Genomic DNA, 18,415 nt, shown 5'->3' on the forward strand with positions numbered 1-18,415 from the left:
GGTGTTCCTTTTTTGTGACCTTTGAAGGAAAAAAACTCACTAGATTCATTTTTCCAAAGCAGCTCTCTTAATGTGTTTGGAATTACTTTCTGAATACTGTCTCTCATGTTACTGTTGAGGTATTCTGTTATACGTGAGATAGAAAATAGGAAAAACCACTTACATTGACTTCTTTTTTCATTAAAAAAATATAGCTTCAATTCAATACAAACTGTGTTTCTCAGATTTCTATGTTTTTGAGGCTTTTGATGTTTAAATATGTGACAACTGAGGAAAAGATGCACTTAAATATGCATAGAAAGCAATGTAAAACATCTATCATCCAATTGCCTGAAAACTCACTTTACCTGAGTAATTTTTTAACAGAAGATGATAAGTATATGCTCTTGGAGCGTGCTCACTTGTGTGTGCAGGGCAGAATATCTTTTTGTCCTTCCACAGATTCTTGTCCTGGCATATTGACAGGTTCACTTCCTTGCCATCGTGGGTGTGGAAGGCACAGGAAGCCCCATCAGCTGCCATAATGCACCACAATGCACTGAAACATTGATGGAAAATGAAGCAGGCAGTATGTACCCAGGTGCACCACTCTGGGGGCACCCTGTCTGGTTCATTTTCCAGCATTTTTCTGGCCAGTTCATTTTTTTCTTTAGCTCCTGTTCATCTCTCCTTCCTGAGAGAAGGGCCTTCTGGGGCAGTGTTTCAGTGGGTTATAGAATATTTGCAGCATCCACAGAGGATGGCCAAGCAAATGTGCACTCACAACAGTGATACCATCAGGAGGAGATATGCTTATTAGCTAAAAACATGAGCCTGAGACCAAAGAAGAGCAGTCATCCAAAAACTGGGCCCCAGAATAGAGCAATTAACATCTTCAGCTTCTGTTTCCTCATCTATGAAATGGGGCAATATTATCTGCACTGGAGTGGATTATAACATTAAAAGAGTTATTGGGTGATGAATAAATGGTGGTAATTACTGTGTTGTTTTAAATATATCTTAAAAATAGAGAAACTACCACTTAAAACCAGATTCAATTTCACAGAACACATTTAACTGAGAAGTCTTTTAGGAGTTAAAATTTTCAAATTTGTCATCTTCCAACGTTTTCAAACCAAACATTAGATATAATAAAACCCTCCTAAAGGAGAACTTTTAGACATCCCAATTTGGAGTGTGGAACAGGAAGCTGGGGAAACATATTTTTATTTTCCTCCCAATTAATCTGTCTATGTCTCATTTCTACTTCTCCAGCTCTATGCAGCTATATGGTATCTGGAGGCCCTTAAAAGATTTTTATTTTATTTTTCCTGAGACGATAAATATTTTGGCATGACTGATTCTCAAATGTGAAAAGACTGGAAATAGAGGAATAAAATCAGACCTACCAAGATTTAACTGCAGAAAATATTCTTAGCTCTATTTCTCCTAGTTATATTGGGCTTACCTGTACAATTTAATTACGTTGCAATAAAACACCACATAATGAAAGTAACCATGCCAAGGACCCGTACAGAGAGAGCACACTAACGTTTTCATTTATTTTGTTGTATAAGGGAATAACTTTAGAATGATTTTCTACAACAGAGAAGATAAAATAGGCATCAGTCAATATAAAAGCCAGAGTGTTCCTACTACGTGCTGGGCACTGTATTAGATGTTGCAGACTTTCCAGAGACAAACTAGCCCCTGCCTGCTCAGAGCTAATGGTCATGGGAGAGAAATAAGACATTTTCACAAATATCAAAACTATAAAGCATGTAGGAAGTGCAACAAAGGTTAAAAAAAAGTATTTATGAGAACAAAAAATAATGGAAGCAAGGACTTCCTGCGGAGACCTTTAGGAAGGCTTTGCAGAGCGTGGCATTGAAACTGGATTGGATTTCAGCAGAGGGTGCGGGTGAGGTTAGGGAGATCCAGGGCAAGAAAACAGAGTGAACAAAGGCATGGGAACAGTGAGTGGTCTAGTGTGGCTGAATTTCTAGGAGCAGGGAGAGACGAGGCAACTGCTGATCAAAGGTAGGTCGTATGGGGAGGGATTGTACATATTTGATAGACACTGACAGGAAATGAAAGATCTGGGAGGAAGAGTGAGAAGGAAAGGTCTCAGAGGACAAAAAGACCAATGAAGAGGGGCTTTAAAGCCAAAAAAAAAACAAAAAGAAAAGAAAAAGAAAGTGTTTACTGCTGCTTGTGGGAGATCAGTGGAAGAAAGATAAATAAAAGAACAATGACGAACTATGCCAATATTCTCCACTTGACAGAGATGTTTCTAGGCTAGAATGGAGGAAAAGAGGAGGTGTGAGGAGGACTGACAAGGAAAGCAATCCTTCAGCGTGCAGCTTAAATATAACTCTGTCAAGGAGATCGTCTTTGATGCTGCCTCCTCAGTTTAAGCTAAGTCGGATCCCCCCAGCTATCTGGTCTGAGTTAGTCAGGATCCCAACAGAAAATGGGCGGCACACACAAACTGGGAAACTGATGAGTTCAGCAAGGAGATAATCCACAAAGGTGTATGCAGGGTTAAGGGAGACCAATAATGCCAGCCTGGCCCATGGGAGCTGTGACCACGCCCACACCTGAATGGCAAAGAGAGGAAGTGGTTCCCAGAAACTGCAGAGGAATGCAACTACTGTCATACTATGGCCAGGCTGGGAGGGAGCCGGGACAATAATTACCCTGACCTTGATACATTTTGGCCTTCCTTTCTCCTGCTGAACCCAAAGGGAAGCCAGTGTGCAAGGGACCTCACTGATGCTGCCCAGTGAAGCCAGTCTCCCATGGCACAGAGCAGAGAAGGGAGAGGATGCATTTGGAGGAGGAAATAAAGATTATCTATCCCATCTATTCTCATAGTTACTATTTGTAGCACTTGTCACAATTTTAACTAAAAAAGAGATTGCATAATTAGTTGTTTAGTATCTGTCTTCCTATTAGAATGTAAGCTCCCTGAAGGCAGATACATTTTGCGTCTTTTTCTCTGCTGAATTTCTGGTACCTGGACCAATGCCTTATATATAGAATGTCTCAAGAAATATTTGTTAAATGAATGAATGAATTAATTAAAAAACAAACTTTATCTTTAATATTTGTCGTAGGTTTTTTTTTTTCTTTTCTTTTCTTTTTTTTTTTTTTTTTTTTTTTTTTTTTTTTTTGAGACAGATTCTTGCTCTGTCACCCAGGCTGGAGTGCAGTGACACGATCTCAGCTCACTGCAACCTCCACCTCCCAGGTTGAAGCCATTTTCCTGCCTCAGCCTCCAGCGTAGCTGGGATTACAGGTACCCCACTACCATGCCCGGCTAATTTTTTAAAAAATTATTTTTAGTGGAAACAGGGTTTCACCATGTTGGCCAGGCTGGTCTCAAAGTCCTGACCTGAAATGATCTGCCTGCCTCTGCCTCCCAAAGTGTTAGGATTACAGGTGTGAGCCACTACACCCGGCCTGTCGTAGGCGTTTTGAAAGAAACTGCAAAAACAACAACAAAACAAAACAAAACGAACTCAAATGAAGTATACTTTGTAATTAGCTTTGAATTCATTTTAAGCTATGCTTGGAAGAAACTGCTAAGCTGAAAGTTTCTACTCCTAGTTGTGGCCATAATTTTTTTTTCTCACTGATTATCTTGCCTGAAGTTAGGCCCTTGGGATAGATCTTTGTGTAATTAGCAAGAGAAGGCTGAAGGTCCTGAATATCTGTCACCATTCCACATGTAATTCTGGCAGCTGGAACTGGAGAAAATACACTCACAGAGCACTTTCATATCTCTGAATCTTCTAGAGACTGCAAAAATTGCTTGCTTATTTTATTTGCCTTGTGTTCATCAAATAAAGGTCAAAAACCTGTATTGACTAAAAAATTCACTTAAATCAGTAACAAGATTCTTCATCAGTTACACATAGGGAGAAAGCTCTACCAGAATGACGTGAAGTGTGAACTGTGGTGAATACAGGGGAGAGTTACATAGTAGGGAGGGTCATTCATCTATTCATAATTGTTTGTCTTCTAGACTCTGTGCTCAGTTCCTGGGATATAATAATAACAGCATAGGCATATTCCTTGCTCTAAAAGAATTTCCAGCATAATAAGAGAGGCAGACAACAAGAAATATAGTGGGATAGAGTTGCAGGGGAAGCACTGTAGGGGAAGAGCTGTGAAGGAAGGGTAGACTGTTCCGCAGCTCTGGGAAGGCCAATGATTCATCTTGTGGGTGCAGTCAAAGAATAGAAGGGCGGGAGAAAGTGACATCTGGGCTAGGGCCTGAGGGAGGAGTAGGAGGTAAGGAGATTTGGAGTATATTCTATGTATAACAGGATGCCAGTAAAGTGTATGCTAAAAGATCAATTTGCATTTAAACAGATTACTCTTCCTGCAAAACGGATTGAAGAGGGGCAGGAGTGGAAGCTAAGCCTGTTCAAGGGAATATTCCAAGTGTCCTGGAATAGTGGCAACTGTAGATAAGAAGAGAAATGGGGCCAGTCATGGTGGCTCACACCTATAATCCCAGCACTTTGGGAGGCTGAGACAGGTAGATCACATGAGGCCAGGAGTTCAGGATCAGTCTGGCCAACATGGCAAAACCCCATCTCTACTAAAAATACCAAAATTAGCCAGGCATAGCAGCATGTGCCTGAGTCCCAGTTACTCAGGAGGCTGAGGCACGAGAATTGTTTGAACCCGGGAGGTGGAGGTTGTAGTAAACTGAGATCATGCCGCTGCACTCTAGCCTGGGCAACAGCGTGAGACTATCTCAAAAACAAAAGAAATGGGCATATTCTGGATATATTCTAATGTGTTGGAGTGAGAAGGAGGGAATGAGATGAAGCAAAATATCACTTAGATTTTTGACTTGAGCATCTGGGTGCAGAGTGGTTCCATTATTCAAACTGTGAAGCCTGGCAGACAGACAATTTTGAGGGGTAGGGAATGATTTGGACAATTCCATTTTTAGATGCACACTAGACATTGAAGTGGAGATATATAGGCAGTTAGATGTATGAGTCTGGAACTCAGGGGAAAGAGAAGAGTGCCCAAGATTACGTTTGAGAGTAAGCAGCATCGAGGTGATGCTCAAAGCCATGGAGGAGGAGGAGGTTGCTGTCGGAGGGAGGGAGGTTGCTTGTAGATGAAACAAGGGAAAAGGAGGGAGTACAGGAGCCCTCCAATATTTGGGGTGGAAGAAAGAGAAGAAGGAACCAGCCAAGGGTTCTGAGGGAGTAGAAGAGAACCCCTAGAGTGGGAAGTATTTCTAGAAACAGAAAGTTATCGAGTTTGTCGAAAATTGCTAAAAGGTAAAAATGAGGACAGGAAAGTGTCCATTTTATGTGGCGACCTGGGGATCATTAGCGGCCTTGAGAGGAGCATTTCATTGGAATGGTGGAGGCAGAAGCCAGGCTGAAGTTATTGGAAGAGAGAATGGGAGTGAAGAAGTGAAAACAGTAAGTATAGAACCAGTTAGGGAACATCTGGCAGCAAAAAGCAAAAGAGAAATAAGGAAAAAGCTGGTAGGAAATGTGAGGCCAAGAAAAATTGTTTTTTTAAACAGGACACAGCAGAGTCTATCTGTTGTACTGATCAGATGAGCCAATAGACAGGGAAAACAGATGATACTGGAGAGAGGAAATAATCAAATGAATGAAGTCCTTGAGGAGAGGGGAGATGGTATTCAAGTCACAAGATGGGGGTGGTAACAAGAGGAAGAAGTAACACAGGGGAACCTGAAAAATATGTAGTTTTTCTATTTGGTAGCAGGAATAAGAGAGTTCTTAATTCTTTTCCATCAATCAACAGCAAGGAAAGGTCATCAGCTGGAGTGAGGAAATAAGAAAGTATGGGAAATGAGACTTGTGAAAGAGTGATTTCAGCCTGGGCACAGTGGTTCATAACTGTAATCCCAGCACTTTGGGAGGCCGAGGCGGGTGGATGACTTGAGGTAACGAGTTCAAGCCACATGGTGAAATCCCATCTCCACTAATACAAAAATTAGCCGGGTGTGGTGGTGCATGCTTGTAATCCCAGCTATTTGGGAGCCTGAGGCGGGAGGATTGCTTGAGCCCGGGTGGTGGAGGTTGCAGAGAGCTGAGATCGTGCCACTGCACTCTAGCCTGGACTACAGGGTGAGACTCTGTTCAAAAAAAAAAAAAAAAAGAAGCGATTTCAGAGAGTGGGAAAGCAAAACAAAACCACTAGAAATGAGCAGGATAGTTGGGCACTGTTGGATGTTCATTTGGGGTTTGTGATCATGAATTTGGATGCAACCAGTCACCCCATAGGTCCTATGTATCATTTTCCTAGCAAAGGTTAGCAACTTTGGTGGAGATATGTGTTCAAAGAGCTTGGGGTTTTGATAGATGAATATGATGTAAGAAAAGAGGGGAAAGTTCATTGAGGATGGTTGCATGGAAGTGCTGGACCAGGAAATCTAGACTGGGAAGCAAGGACGTGAAAACAGAAGAGAAATGATGAATAGTCAGAAGTGGTCAGTTAAATAAGCTGGGAACAGGAGTTAGGCCATTCTTGCATTGCTATAGAGAAATACTTGAGACAGGGTAATTTATAAAGAAAAGGGGTTTAATTTGATTCATAGTTCTGCAGGTTGTACAGGAAGCACAGTGCTGACATCTGCTCCTGATGAGGCCTCAGGAAGTTTTCAATCATGGCAGAAAGTAAAGGGGGAGCAGATGTATCACATGGTGGGAAAGGGAGTGGGAGAGAGGCAGGAAGTCCCATGCTCTTTTAAACAATCACCACAGGAACTCAGAGCAAGAACACACTCATTACCATGAGAACAGCACCAAACGGTTCATGAAGAATCTTTCCTCAGAATCTAAACACCTCTCACCATGCCCCACCCCGGACACTGGGGATTGCAGTTCAACATGATATTTGGAGGGACAAACATCCAAACTATATCAGCACAGAAAGACAAATATTGCAATTTCTCATCTCACTCATATACGGGAGCTAAAAAAGTGGATCTCATGAAGGTAGAGAGTAGAATGATGGTTACCAGAGGCTGGGAACGGAAGGGTTGGGAGGATGAAGAGAAGGAGAACAAAAATACAATTCAATAGAAGAAATAAGTTCCAGTGTTTAATAGTACAGTAGGAGACTGGGCGCGGTGGCTCACACTGTAATCCCAGCAGTTTGTGAGGCCGAGGTGGGTGGATCACCTGAGGTCAGGAGTTCGAGACCAGCCTGGTCAACTTGGTGAAACCCCATCTCTACTTAAACACAAAAATTAACCAGGCGTGGCGATGCGCACCTGTAATCCCAGCTACTCAGGAGGCTGAGGCAGGAGAATTGCTTGAACCCGGGAGGTGGAAGTTGGAGTGAGCCGAGATTGTGCCACTACACTCTAGCCTGGGCAACAGAGTGAGACTCCATCTCAAAAAAAAAAAAAAAAAAAAAAAAAAAAGGAAAAGAATGATAGTGTAGTAGGAAAATTATAGTTAAACATAACTTGTTGTGTATGTCAAAACAGCTAGAAGAAAAGATTTGGAATGTTTCCAACACAAGTAAAAGATAAATCTTTGAGGTGATAGATATCCCAGTTACCCTGATTTGATCATTGCACATTGTATACAGAAATCCGAATATCACATGTACACCCAAAATATGTACAACAATATACATTAATAAAAATAAATAAGTAAAAGAAAAGTAATTTAGAATTCTAAGAGAATTCTAAGGAATTCTTCAGAATTATTATTTCAGAATGTTGTTGAAAGACTTAGAAACACAAACACTTTTATATCAGCCTCAATTATGTTATCTAATTCAGGGTGAACACAGAGTGACTGCTTTTCTTAGGAAATCAAGTCTCCTCTCACCTTTCTTTAAAAAACAAAGTGGTCATTTAAACATGTCAAGGGGGCCAGAGAGTTATTACAGTGTCTACAGAGGAGTAAGGAGGCTAGAAAGATAGGAGTCTGTATTTAAAAGGCAGCTTATTAGCCAGGCATGGTGTCTCATACCTATAATCCCAGTGCTTCAGAAGGCTGAGGCAGGAGTACTGCTTGAGTCCAGGAGTTCAAATCCAGCCTGGGAAACATAGTGAGACCTTGTCTCTTTAAAAAAAAAAAAAAGACAGCTTATTGAAAGTGTGATTTCAGAGGAGTGCTGTTAGTGGTGATTAGGATGACTAGGCTATGACTATAGGTGTGGGTGGCTGGAGTAGGAGGAAGGAAAAGCTGACTGAAGTTGAGGGGGCCAAGACCAGAGGGACTGGGATGTTTGACATCTTGTGATGTCAAAAGTCACTAAGAATGGTGCCAACTGCAGGGTTGGAGAGGAAGACAGGGAGCAAAACTCTTCAAAGGAAAGAGTCTCGGAAGGGGGTCAGTAGATGACAACTAAACAGGGGACAAAAATATATCTAAAAAGAAGTTAGGAGACTCAGAAGATCTGGGGCTTCGAAGGAAGAGAAATGGCTTGGGGATGGAAATGAACATTCCACTCTTTACTTCTAGCCCAAGATAAATGGAGCGCATGGCGTGCATGAAGGCTGTAAGGGAGCCGTATCCTCAGGGAACAGCCTGGTTTCAGTTGTAAGCAGAAGTACAAGGTACATTCAGGAAGTCAGAGTTACAGGTGAGTTTGCTGATCATAGATCCAGAATTCTATAAGACAAAAGAAGTGCTAAGATAAGAGAGGAAAGGGTGAGGGATTGGGTACGATTAGGCACTGTATGAGGAAGAGTCTGAAGAGGGACCGGGAATAAGACCAAGGTGTGAGGGATAGAAATGGAGTCTTGTGAACAGACAGAAATCGGGTCCCCGGGAACTGGGCTAAGAGGGAAAAACAGTTTCTTTTGAGGTCTACAAAATAAATCTGTTTTCCCCCCTATTGCTCTGAAATTGATACCGGCTTTCCTTCAAGGAATGAAACGGGTGCTAGGAAAGGTAAAAGAGAAAAGATACTGAAGAGAACAAAAAAAATTATTTCGGTTATTTGCAAAATATAGGGTTTTTTTCTGATCAAAACATTATTAACTATTTTTTCTGACAATTTGCAGTGGATAGAATTTTTAAGAAGCAAGCAGCAATCCCTTAAAATTCTCCTACTGGAGAATGCTACTGCCAGTGTTTTTTGCAAACCTATTGGTTGCCTCCGCCAACACACATTTTAATCTTCATTGAGCTTATATAGATGTGGAGAATCACCGTGGAGAGAAGGCAAGCTGAGAAAGCAAAAGCTCACATTCTATGGCTCTGATTGCCTCAAAAAGAAGAGGAAGTGATATTAATGACTGTGATTGGCTGGAGTAGGGAAGCTTGGAAGTGTTAAGGAGAGTAGGAAATGTCCACGTGGCTGCTATGGTGATATCTACAGGAAATCAACATGGGAGGATGAATAGTTACTGAGCACGTCAATAACAGAATTCTGCTGATATCCCCCGGAGATTCAAAAAGTGGACATTCTACCAGCTCCACCAATACTAGAAAAAAGGTCATTAGAGTGCATCATTTATTTAATAAAATCCATAGCAATTTTTAAAACATCACATCAGCCAAACTGAGTTTCAAATTCTCCCCTGTAACTGCTACAGATATCATTGGTAGATACCATAGGATGATTCTCCTTTTTGCTCCAGCTGATGACTTAAGAAATGAAAAAGAAAGAAAAAAAAATAAAAGAAAAAAACTTTAATTTGGATCTTGATAAATATACAGAAATGAGAAAATAACTTTTAAAATAATGGTGGTCAACATATTTTGTCAGATGCCACATGCTTAGGTGAGAGGAAGCTTGATTTCCTAAGAAAAGCAGTCACTCTGTGTTCACCCTGAATTAGATAATGTAATTGAGACTTATGTAAAAGTGTTTGTGTTTCTAAGTCTTTCAAAAACATTCTGAAATAATTCTAAAAGAACTCCTTAGAATTATTTTCCTAAACAAAACTTCCACATTTTAAGACATTTATGTACTCTTAAAAAAGTTTTTTTTTTAACCTACTTTCTCCCTTTCTTGCCTGTGCAACTCTCAATAAGTCTGCTGCTAAGAATCTTAATCTCCAAGGTCATATTTTTTTTCTCTTTCTGTCTCTTGACAGCACCAAGGCATGAGGTGGCTTCAGGTTCATGAAACTGTGAACTGGAAGAGTAGAGAGGTGGACAGCACCAAGCCAGGAGGGCAGCCGGGCCTGAGCCTTGGACGAGCAGGAGCAGAAGATGAGGAAATCAAGATCTCACACCAGGGCTCCATCATCAGGGGGTCTGAGGCTCCTGACTAGAGATAGAGGCTGGGGAGAATCTGTAGCAGGGACAAGATCAGGCAGCTGCAGATAGAGAAGGGGGCACTCGCAATGTCAAAGAAACTTTATCTTTGGAAAAAACTCTCTGCCTGCCCCTGCTTCTGGTCTTTCTAAGGCCATGGTAGCTATGGGCTAAATAAGCAACACCAGACAGGTGACTAGCGTGAGGGCATTTTCCTCAGATGCAACCTGAGAAAGAAATGCATATGAAATCCGTGAATCTTGTCCCCCTGAGGTTCTGAATTTGAGACAAAAATTCTCCTGGGTTTGTCCCTAGTGAATGGGTAAGTGTTCCCAGTGCATAGGTTTTTAATCGTTTTTTGTTGTTGTTAACCGGGCAATTATGTTCTTATCCATTATAAAAAGGATATCCTCAAAGTATATCTTCTGCCCATAGGGTCTTATGTCCTTCAAGAACCAAGTTTCAACTCTTAAGTATCTGGAAATTTCCCCTTTTGTTCAGGTTTCTGTGTATTTACAGTTAACAGTCAAATCTAGGAATAAGAATAGCTACCTTTAGAGCGGTGACCCATGTAGAGTAGGTACTCAGTAAATTATCGATTGGATTAATTTATAAATGATTGTCATTATTAGCATGAGTAAGCACGTATTACATGCCAGACTACATTTTTTTATGTTCCTTATTTTATTATATCTTCATAATAGTTTGAGATTTCCTTTTATCCCCACTTTATAGAAAAGGAAACCAAATCACAGAAAGGTCATACTGCCTCTTTCAGGATATACCAATTATGTGTGCTAGTAAGTAGTGGAGCCAGAATGTGAACTCACGCAGTCTGGACCAGACCACACTCTCAGTCACTATTGTTCTAAGTCCAGTATGGTAAGAACCTAAGATGGAGTTGGGAGAAACCAAACAGGTATATAGAATCTGGGAGGTTTTAAAATTACATTGTAAGGATCCTTTTACATTTTTTATTATTAAAAATGTCAAACAAATTAAAATAGAATAGTATAACAAACATGTGTGTGTCATCGCTTAGCTCCAAAAATTATCAATCTTGCTTCATCTAAACCTGTGGCTCCCACCAATGCCCAAAATTATTTGAAGTAATTTCCCAATAATATATCATTTCATCTGTAAGTATTGCATATATCTCTAAAATACAGGCTCCATAAAAAATTCGTCAATATTATTATTTCAGATATAAAAGAAAATATAAAATAACCAAATAATGAGACTATTCTGAGTCTTTAAGTGCTTAACTTAAAAAAAGTATCAAAAATTCTCGTAAGATGGAATGAAATAGAGAGAAAGCTGTTCCCTGATGGACATAGGTATTCCTGAAACAGAGAAAGTGTAGGTGCCTCTTTTTTTTTGAGACAGAGTTTCACTCTTGTTGCCCAGACTGGAGTGCAATGGCATGATCTCGGCTCATTACAACCTCCGCCTCCTGAGTTCAAGCAATTCTCCTGCCTCAGCCTCCTGAATAGCTGGGATTACAGGTGCCCCGCCACCACGCCCAACTAATTTTTGTATTTTTAGTAGAGACAAGATTTCACCATGTTGGTCATACTGGTCTGGAACTCCTGACATTAGGAGTTCGTTTGGCCTGGGCCTCCCAAAGTGCTGGAATTACAGGCATGAGCCACCACGCCTGGCCAGATGCCTCTTTTAACAGAGAATAGAATGTTGAAAGTAGGGTGAGGTATTATAAGTAAGGAGAGAAGTGTAGTGTTAGGGTATGCTGTAATTCAAGTTTTGAGGTTTCTCCCCTTTCTCCTTTATTTCCTACCTAACAGTATGTATAAGATATTGTGTTAGTCTAAAATATAATGTGGTGAATAAAACATACAGTCTTTGTTTGTTCAGAAGAGACAGAAATTAAACATATAATTCCCTCAAAATATAAAGTTAGAAACTGTGAACGAGAGAGAGAGAGCACAAGATACTACGAGAGATAATGATGGCAAAGCCCCATTTGAATTGAAAGAGGAAGGTGCTGAAAGTCCATACTGAGTGACTGGTACTGTGACCCGAAGAATGACTGGAGTCAGGTAGAGGAAGTGTCTGAGTAAGAGGGTTTCGGGCAGAGAAAACAGAATGTGCAAAGTCCCCATGGCAGGCAAGAACTTATCAAGTCCAAGGGCCCAAAAGAAAGTTGGTGTGGCCAGTATAAAGGGCAAGGTGAGTTGGGAGAAAATGAGGTTGGAAAGATAGACAGAGCCATGTAGACCAGATTAAAATACTTGGATTTCATATAAAATGCCAAGCCATTGAAAAGTGTTAAATCTGGAGAGTGCTTTGGTCTTTTAAGATACTGTAAAGATCACCTTGGTTGCCATATGAAGGCTTCAGTGGAGGTCCTTCAGGAGAGGAATTAGGGAGACCAGTTAGGAGGGCATTGCTGTCATGCAGGTGACAGAAAGTGTCCGAGGAACAAGGAAGAAAGCTGTAAATTGAAAGTATATTTTGGAGGTAAAATCCACAGGATATAATGATGAATTGTTGATATGGCTGCTATAAGAGCTCTTATTGAGATCATCCACATCATCCCAGGTCTTGGGTTTTTCACATAAGAATCCTTTCTAGGCCAGGCGTGGTGGCTCATGCCTATAATCCCGGCATTTTGGGAGGCTGAGGCAGGCCGATCACCTGAGGTAAGGAGTTTGAGACCAGCCTGACCAACATGGCGAAACCCTGTCTCTACCAAAAATACAAAAATTAGCTGGGCGTGGTGGCACTTGCCTATAATCCCAGCTACTTGGGAGACCGAGGCATGAGAATTGCTTGAACCTGAGAGGTGCAGGTTGCAGTGAGCCACGATCGCACCACTACAATCCAGCCTAGGCGACAGAGTGAGACTCTGTCTCAAAAAAAATTTTTTTTTTTTAAAAGAGTCCTTTCTAAATATTGATGTCCCCTTGTCAAGCATCCTGAGAATCTCTCTGAAAAGGCCATCATGGAGCTGAACCTGTTGACTGGTATTCCCATTGTTTAAGTATTGGACAAGATCTGGAAGCCCATTAATCCCATGCAGTTCTTGGAGGATTAACTTCCATAGGTAAAGCTAAGGAGGCCGTGGCTGCCAGGGCTAGGCCAAGAAGTGAAGGCCAACAGGCAGGCTATATCCCCAGGGACACCCTCCCTGCCCAGCCCATTGCTGGTGCCACACCAAACACATCTGCAGGTTTCTCAAGTTGTAGCTGCAGATGGGGACTGATGCCCCCCATTTTTATTTTAGCCATTTTGTCTCCTGCACCTGTTTCCTTCACACAGTCTAGTCAGAACAGCATCTCTGGGGTCTGGGTTCTCAGTCCAAGCTGAGGGAAGACTCCTCTCATTCAAGGTAGTATTGAGGTAGTAACTCAGATTTTTGCTAGTCCTTTGTTTACTAAGAACCTGCTTAAGTAGGGGTTAGGGAGGGAACCATGCTAAGGCATGACCAATGAAGAGAAGCAAGAGAGCCTATTGTCCCCCAGGAGCCAGTCCTGTGCTCTCCTGTAGCCGGGTCACTGCCTTAGGGGGCTTTAGTCATTCCAGTGGAAGATAAATGTAACCTGCATGATGATGTAAAAAAAATAACTAGTTCTTTCCTTCCTGACTCTAAAGGAGCTGGCTCCAGAAGGTTGAGATCAATCCTAAATGATGTGCTACATTTACTCTCTCTCTATATATATACATATATGTATATATACACATACATGTATATATAATGGTACATAGATGTGTGTATGTATATAATGATACATATATGCATATATACATATATAAAATGATACATATTTGTGTGTATATATACACATATACATATATATCTATATCTATATATATATAAAATTATACAAAACAAAAGGCCTTCTGGGATTTCTAGTGGTAGTTGAAATAGTCCCACACAAAATCATCAGAAAGTAAGCCATTCTTCACATCAATATGACCAATATGGGATAAGCTCCTTGACTTCTAAGGGGTAGGAATACGTCCTGCTGTGTGTTTTAGAATGCCTTCTCCACTTTGTTTTGTGGCAGAGAAATACCCCTTGATCATGTCCAAGTGTGTTTTTCACTGTCTTATTTCTGAATCATGTTCTAGTTGCTTAGCCCTGCCATATGGGCCCAGTATTCATTTTGAGTATAATATACTAAATATTATTTTTTCCAGACCAGTATAATAAAGGAGTGATGTGCAATTTTAAAAAAAAGCATTAACGGCCCCATCACTTGTCTGGTCTCATATCAGACCTATAATAATTGGCAATGTTAATTGAGTATTTACTATGTGCCAAGTTCTGTACTAAATGCTTGACTTTGATGATTGATTGATTGATTGATTTTTTAAATGGAATCTCACTCCGTCACCTAGGCTGGAGTGAAGTGGCACAATCTTGGCTCACTGCAACCTCTGCCTCCTGGGTTCAAACAATTCTCCTGCCTCAGCCTCCTGAGTAGCTGGGATTACAGGTGCCCACCACCATGCCTGGCTAATTTTTTTTTTTTTTTTAAGTAGAGACAGAGTCTTATCTGTTGGTCAGGCTGGTCTTGAACCCCTGATCTCAAGTGATCAGCCCACCTCGGCCTCCAAAATTGCTAGGATTACAGATGTGAGCCACCATGCCTGACCTGATGTCTTATTTAATCATTCCTATGACTCTGTGGAGTACACATGATTTTTAGAGACTAGGCAATGGAAACTTACAAAGGTTAAGTGACTTGTCCAGTCACATGTTAATAAATAACAGTTCTGGGACTCAATCTCCTCTGTCTTCAAAGCCTGTGCTCTTAAGTACAATATGACATTGCCTCAGTATGTCTGAAGTCATAATGAGATAGTAGACTGCTTCCAAAAAGGTCTCCAATGATCCCTGCCTCCTAATATTCGGTCTCTCACGTAATCCCCTCCCTGTGTGTAGTACGGATCTAGTGACTAGCTTTTAACAAATAGAATGTGGCAGTGGTGATGGGATGCCACTCTAACATTAGATGAGAAAAGACTGTGACTTCCATCTTAACAGCACTCTCACTTGCCTTATTGCTCACTTGCTCTTATAAAGCAAATTGCTATGCTGTGAGCTGCCCTATGGAGAGGCCCATAATGCAAGGAACTGAGGGTGGCCTCCAGCAAAAAGCCCATGTAGAAATGAGTACTGCCAACAGCCACATGTGTGCGCATGAAAGGGGATCCTTCTTCACTTGAGCCTTGAGATTTCTGCCAACCAACTGGCACTTTGATTGCAGCCTGTGAGATTCTGAGCAGAGGACCTAGTTAAGCCATGGCCAGATTCCTACTTTACAAAAACTGTTGTTTCAAGCTACCCAGTTTGGGGGGTAATGTGTTACACAGCAATAGATAACTAATACAAATGATAATGTCAATATTAATAATATTAATAACTGTCCTAGTATCTTGCATTTATGTAGTGTTTCAAACTTTTCCAAAGAAAAATCAAGTTTCAGAAAAATGAAATTAGAAAAATATATTCCTAGTATCTTCCCCTAAAACATAGCAGCTGCTCTTGAAAGAACCACCTGTATTTTCAACAAGAAAAGCTAGTATTTATTCACCTGTTTTCATTACCTTAATTCCCATCTCTAAAACCATTTGAAATATGGTACCTAGCAAGGGACTCTTTTTCTTCTTTGTACTAAGCTATTAGCAAAGAGATATGTTTAAGCATCTGGCCTGGGTGTTCTTTAGGACCTCACATTTGTAGCAGCCAGTTGGATTTCTTAGCCCGTGCTGGGGTTTCCTAATCCCTGTATCAATTCCTGCTCCAAGAGAGGGACATGGATTTTAACCTGTCAATCAATACTTTTACCAGTTGAGACGAAATATAAGAGGTAAAAGTAAAAAAGTTAACATAAGACCAGAGCTCAAATTGGGCAAGACTACAAAGAATTTTTCCAGAAAGCTTTCCCAGAAGGAGCTAATTACTGTGGGAGAAAGTAATCTTCATGTTTGGCTTGAATAACCACAGAAACAACAAAATGCAAGTATTTAAAAAATAATGGGAAAATAGAAGAAAAACTTCTGATTATACTCTTGGTGGGCTTACTTTAAAAACAAAAAACCACTGAGTGTATGTGTAAATGTGTGTATACCTACACATACACATTAACAGAAAGAGAAACATAGGAAATAGACTAAAAATGTACTTATTTTGCACATAGTTATAGAGCAAGGAAGTCCTGGATGTAACTGTAAAGGTTATACCACAGAATAAGATAAACACAGTCTCTACCCTAATATAGCCTACATTTTAGTGAGATAAACAGATAAGTAAAAGCTAACGTAATAAATCGATAAACAACTACAAGTTGTGATCATGATTGAAAGTAAAAACGAGGAATTGTTTACACTGGACATTCAGAAAAGGCTTGTCTGAGAAAGAAAGAAAGCGGGGTCAGCTATGTTGGGAGCTGGGAGAGAGGTTTCCAGATAAAGGGAATAGCAAATACAATGGCCCTAAAATAGAAAGAGAGTAGACTGTTCTAGAACTGTCAAACGTCAGTGAGCCTGGTGAAGAATGATATGAAATGAGGAAGTGGTGGTCATAGGCCAGATCATTTAGGACCTTATAGGCCCTGCAAAGGAGTGGGATTTTACTCTAAATTCAAAAGGAACTTATGTTTTCAAAAGATCACCCTTGTGGCTATGTGAGGAATAGATATAAACAAGCTAAAGTGGATGTCAGAAGCTGAGTAGAAAAAAAAAGCCTACTGCACTGTTCCAGGCTAGAGATGAGAGTGGCTTAGAGCAGAGGTTGGCAAAAGACATAAAGAATAACGGACAGATTTTGGTGGTAGAATGAAAAGAACTTAAAGCTGAATTGGATGTGGAGGCTGAAGGATTGGATGAATCAAGGAAACCTCTTGGGTTGAGTGATATGTGAACATAGTGCCATGTATTGAACTGAGAAACCCTACAGAGATCTGTGTGTTGAGAGAATCCGCAGGTTGGTTTTGAACATGTAGTCTGAGATGTCTCTAAGAAATTCAAGTAAATATGTAATTTAGAAAATTAGATCTATGAGCTTGAGCTAATATTATATTTTATATATATTATGAATATAAAGTCAATCACATTCTGTAGCTAGCCTAAATATATCAATATATACAACATGAAGGATTATGCTTACTAATGTAATTCTTTGATTTTACAGAGCTGAAATAAATCTCAGACTTTTTCAAGTCATTTTTCACTTTTAATTGTCCAAACACAACACCATTTAATTTTTTTCAGCTTCATGCTTTCTAATTTTTGAATATTTGAATTTTCCATTATAAAAATATTTCTAATTTTTTTTAGAATATTAGAAAGCTACAGAAAGGGGGAGAGGTCTAAAATTTATGGAGCACTTACCACAAAACAAGCAGAAACAACATAACATTATTTCACTTAAATTCATAACAATCCTCTAAGATTACCTCCTTTGGGCAGGTGAAGAAGCTGAGGTTCAAAGCATCTGAGTTAACTTGTCCAGTGACATGTGATCAAGATTCAAAGCCAAGTTGTCTTTTGGCACTAAAGGCCACATCCCATCTTTACAGAAGATGCAAAGCCCACAGCGTCTCCTTTTGTTTCTCTTTTAGTTTCCATATTTTTCCCCCCGTGCTTACATCTCTTTTACCGTTCAACCCAACTGAATTCAACGAACACTTGGAGCATCCCCTACATTTGTATTGCTGCTAACTGCATTTCTGCTGGGTTTTGGACATGTTCCGTTCTTCACCTCCACCATTTGATGGTCTTCTGCCATTGTCTCAGCTGCTTAATAACAAGAAATTCCCCATATCCCTTCCTCTCAAAATGTCATAAATAGCTGCTATTGCCTTGGCAATTTCCTGGACTTACATATGCAGTGAGGATTGGCTGTTACCTAAACTGTTAATTTTCTCCTGGCCATAATCCACAGGAAACTATATTCATTAACTCTGAAGCTTGCTTCCTGGAATAAACAACTTGATTTTCTGCCTCTTTGCTTTTTGTTCTTCTATGTTTTCTTACCATATTTCCCATTCTCTTATTTCACTTTTAATTTCATTATTTTCTTTTTATGTTGTTTAAAAAATAATCTAATGCCCGTTTCTAGTCTCAGTTTTTTCCCCTGCATTTCTATTTTTTTTTTTTTTTTTTGCTAGTTGGAAGTGCACTATTTGAACCAGTTAGTATTTATTTATTCATTTGTTTAAATAGGCTAA

At 40.2% G+C, this 18,415-nt stretch overlaps 1 long non-coding RNA gene across 1 annotated transcript in view; it reads right to left on the reverse strand.

The window, feature by feature from the left end:
• Window positions 1-18,114, reverse strand: part of LOC140711414 (uncharacterized) — a 34,979-nt gene extending 16,865 nt beyond the window's left edge. The window contains exons 1-2 of the long non-coding RNA XR_012092594.1: window positions 17,642-18,114; window positions 7,977-8,069 (exon numbers count right to left, since the gene is read on the reverse strand). This is a non-coding gene — a long non-coding RNA (uncharacterized lncRNA). The remainder of the gene's footprint in view (window positions 1-7,976; window positions 8,070-17,641) is intronic.
• Window positions 18,115-18,415: the final 301 nt, after the last annotated feature.

The sequence above is a fragment of the Chlorocebus sabaeus genome, chromosome 3 (genome assembly GCF_047675955.1).
Source record: "Chlorocebus sabaeus isolate Y175 chromosome 3, mChlSab1.0.hap1, whole genome shotgun sequence".
In the NCBI taxonomy this organism is placed as follows: Eukaryota; Metazoa; Chordata; class Mammalia; order Primates; family Cercopithecidae; genus Chlorocebus; species Chlorocebus sabaeus.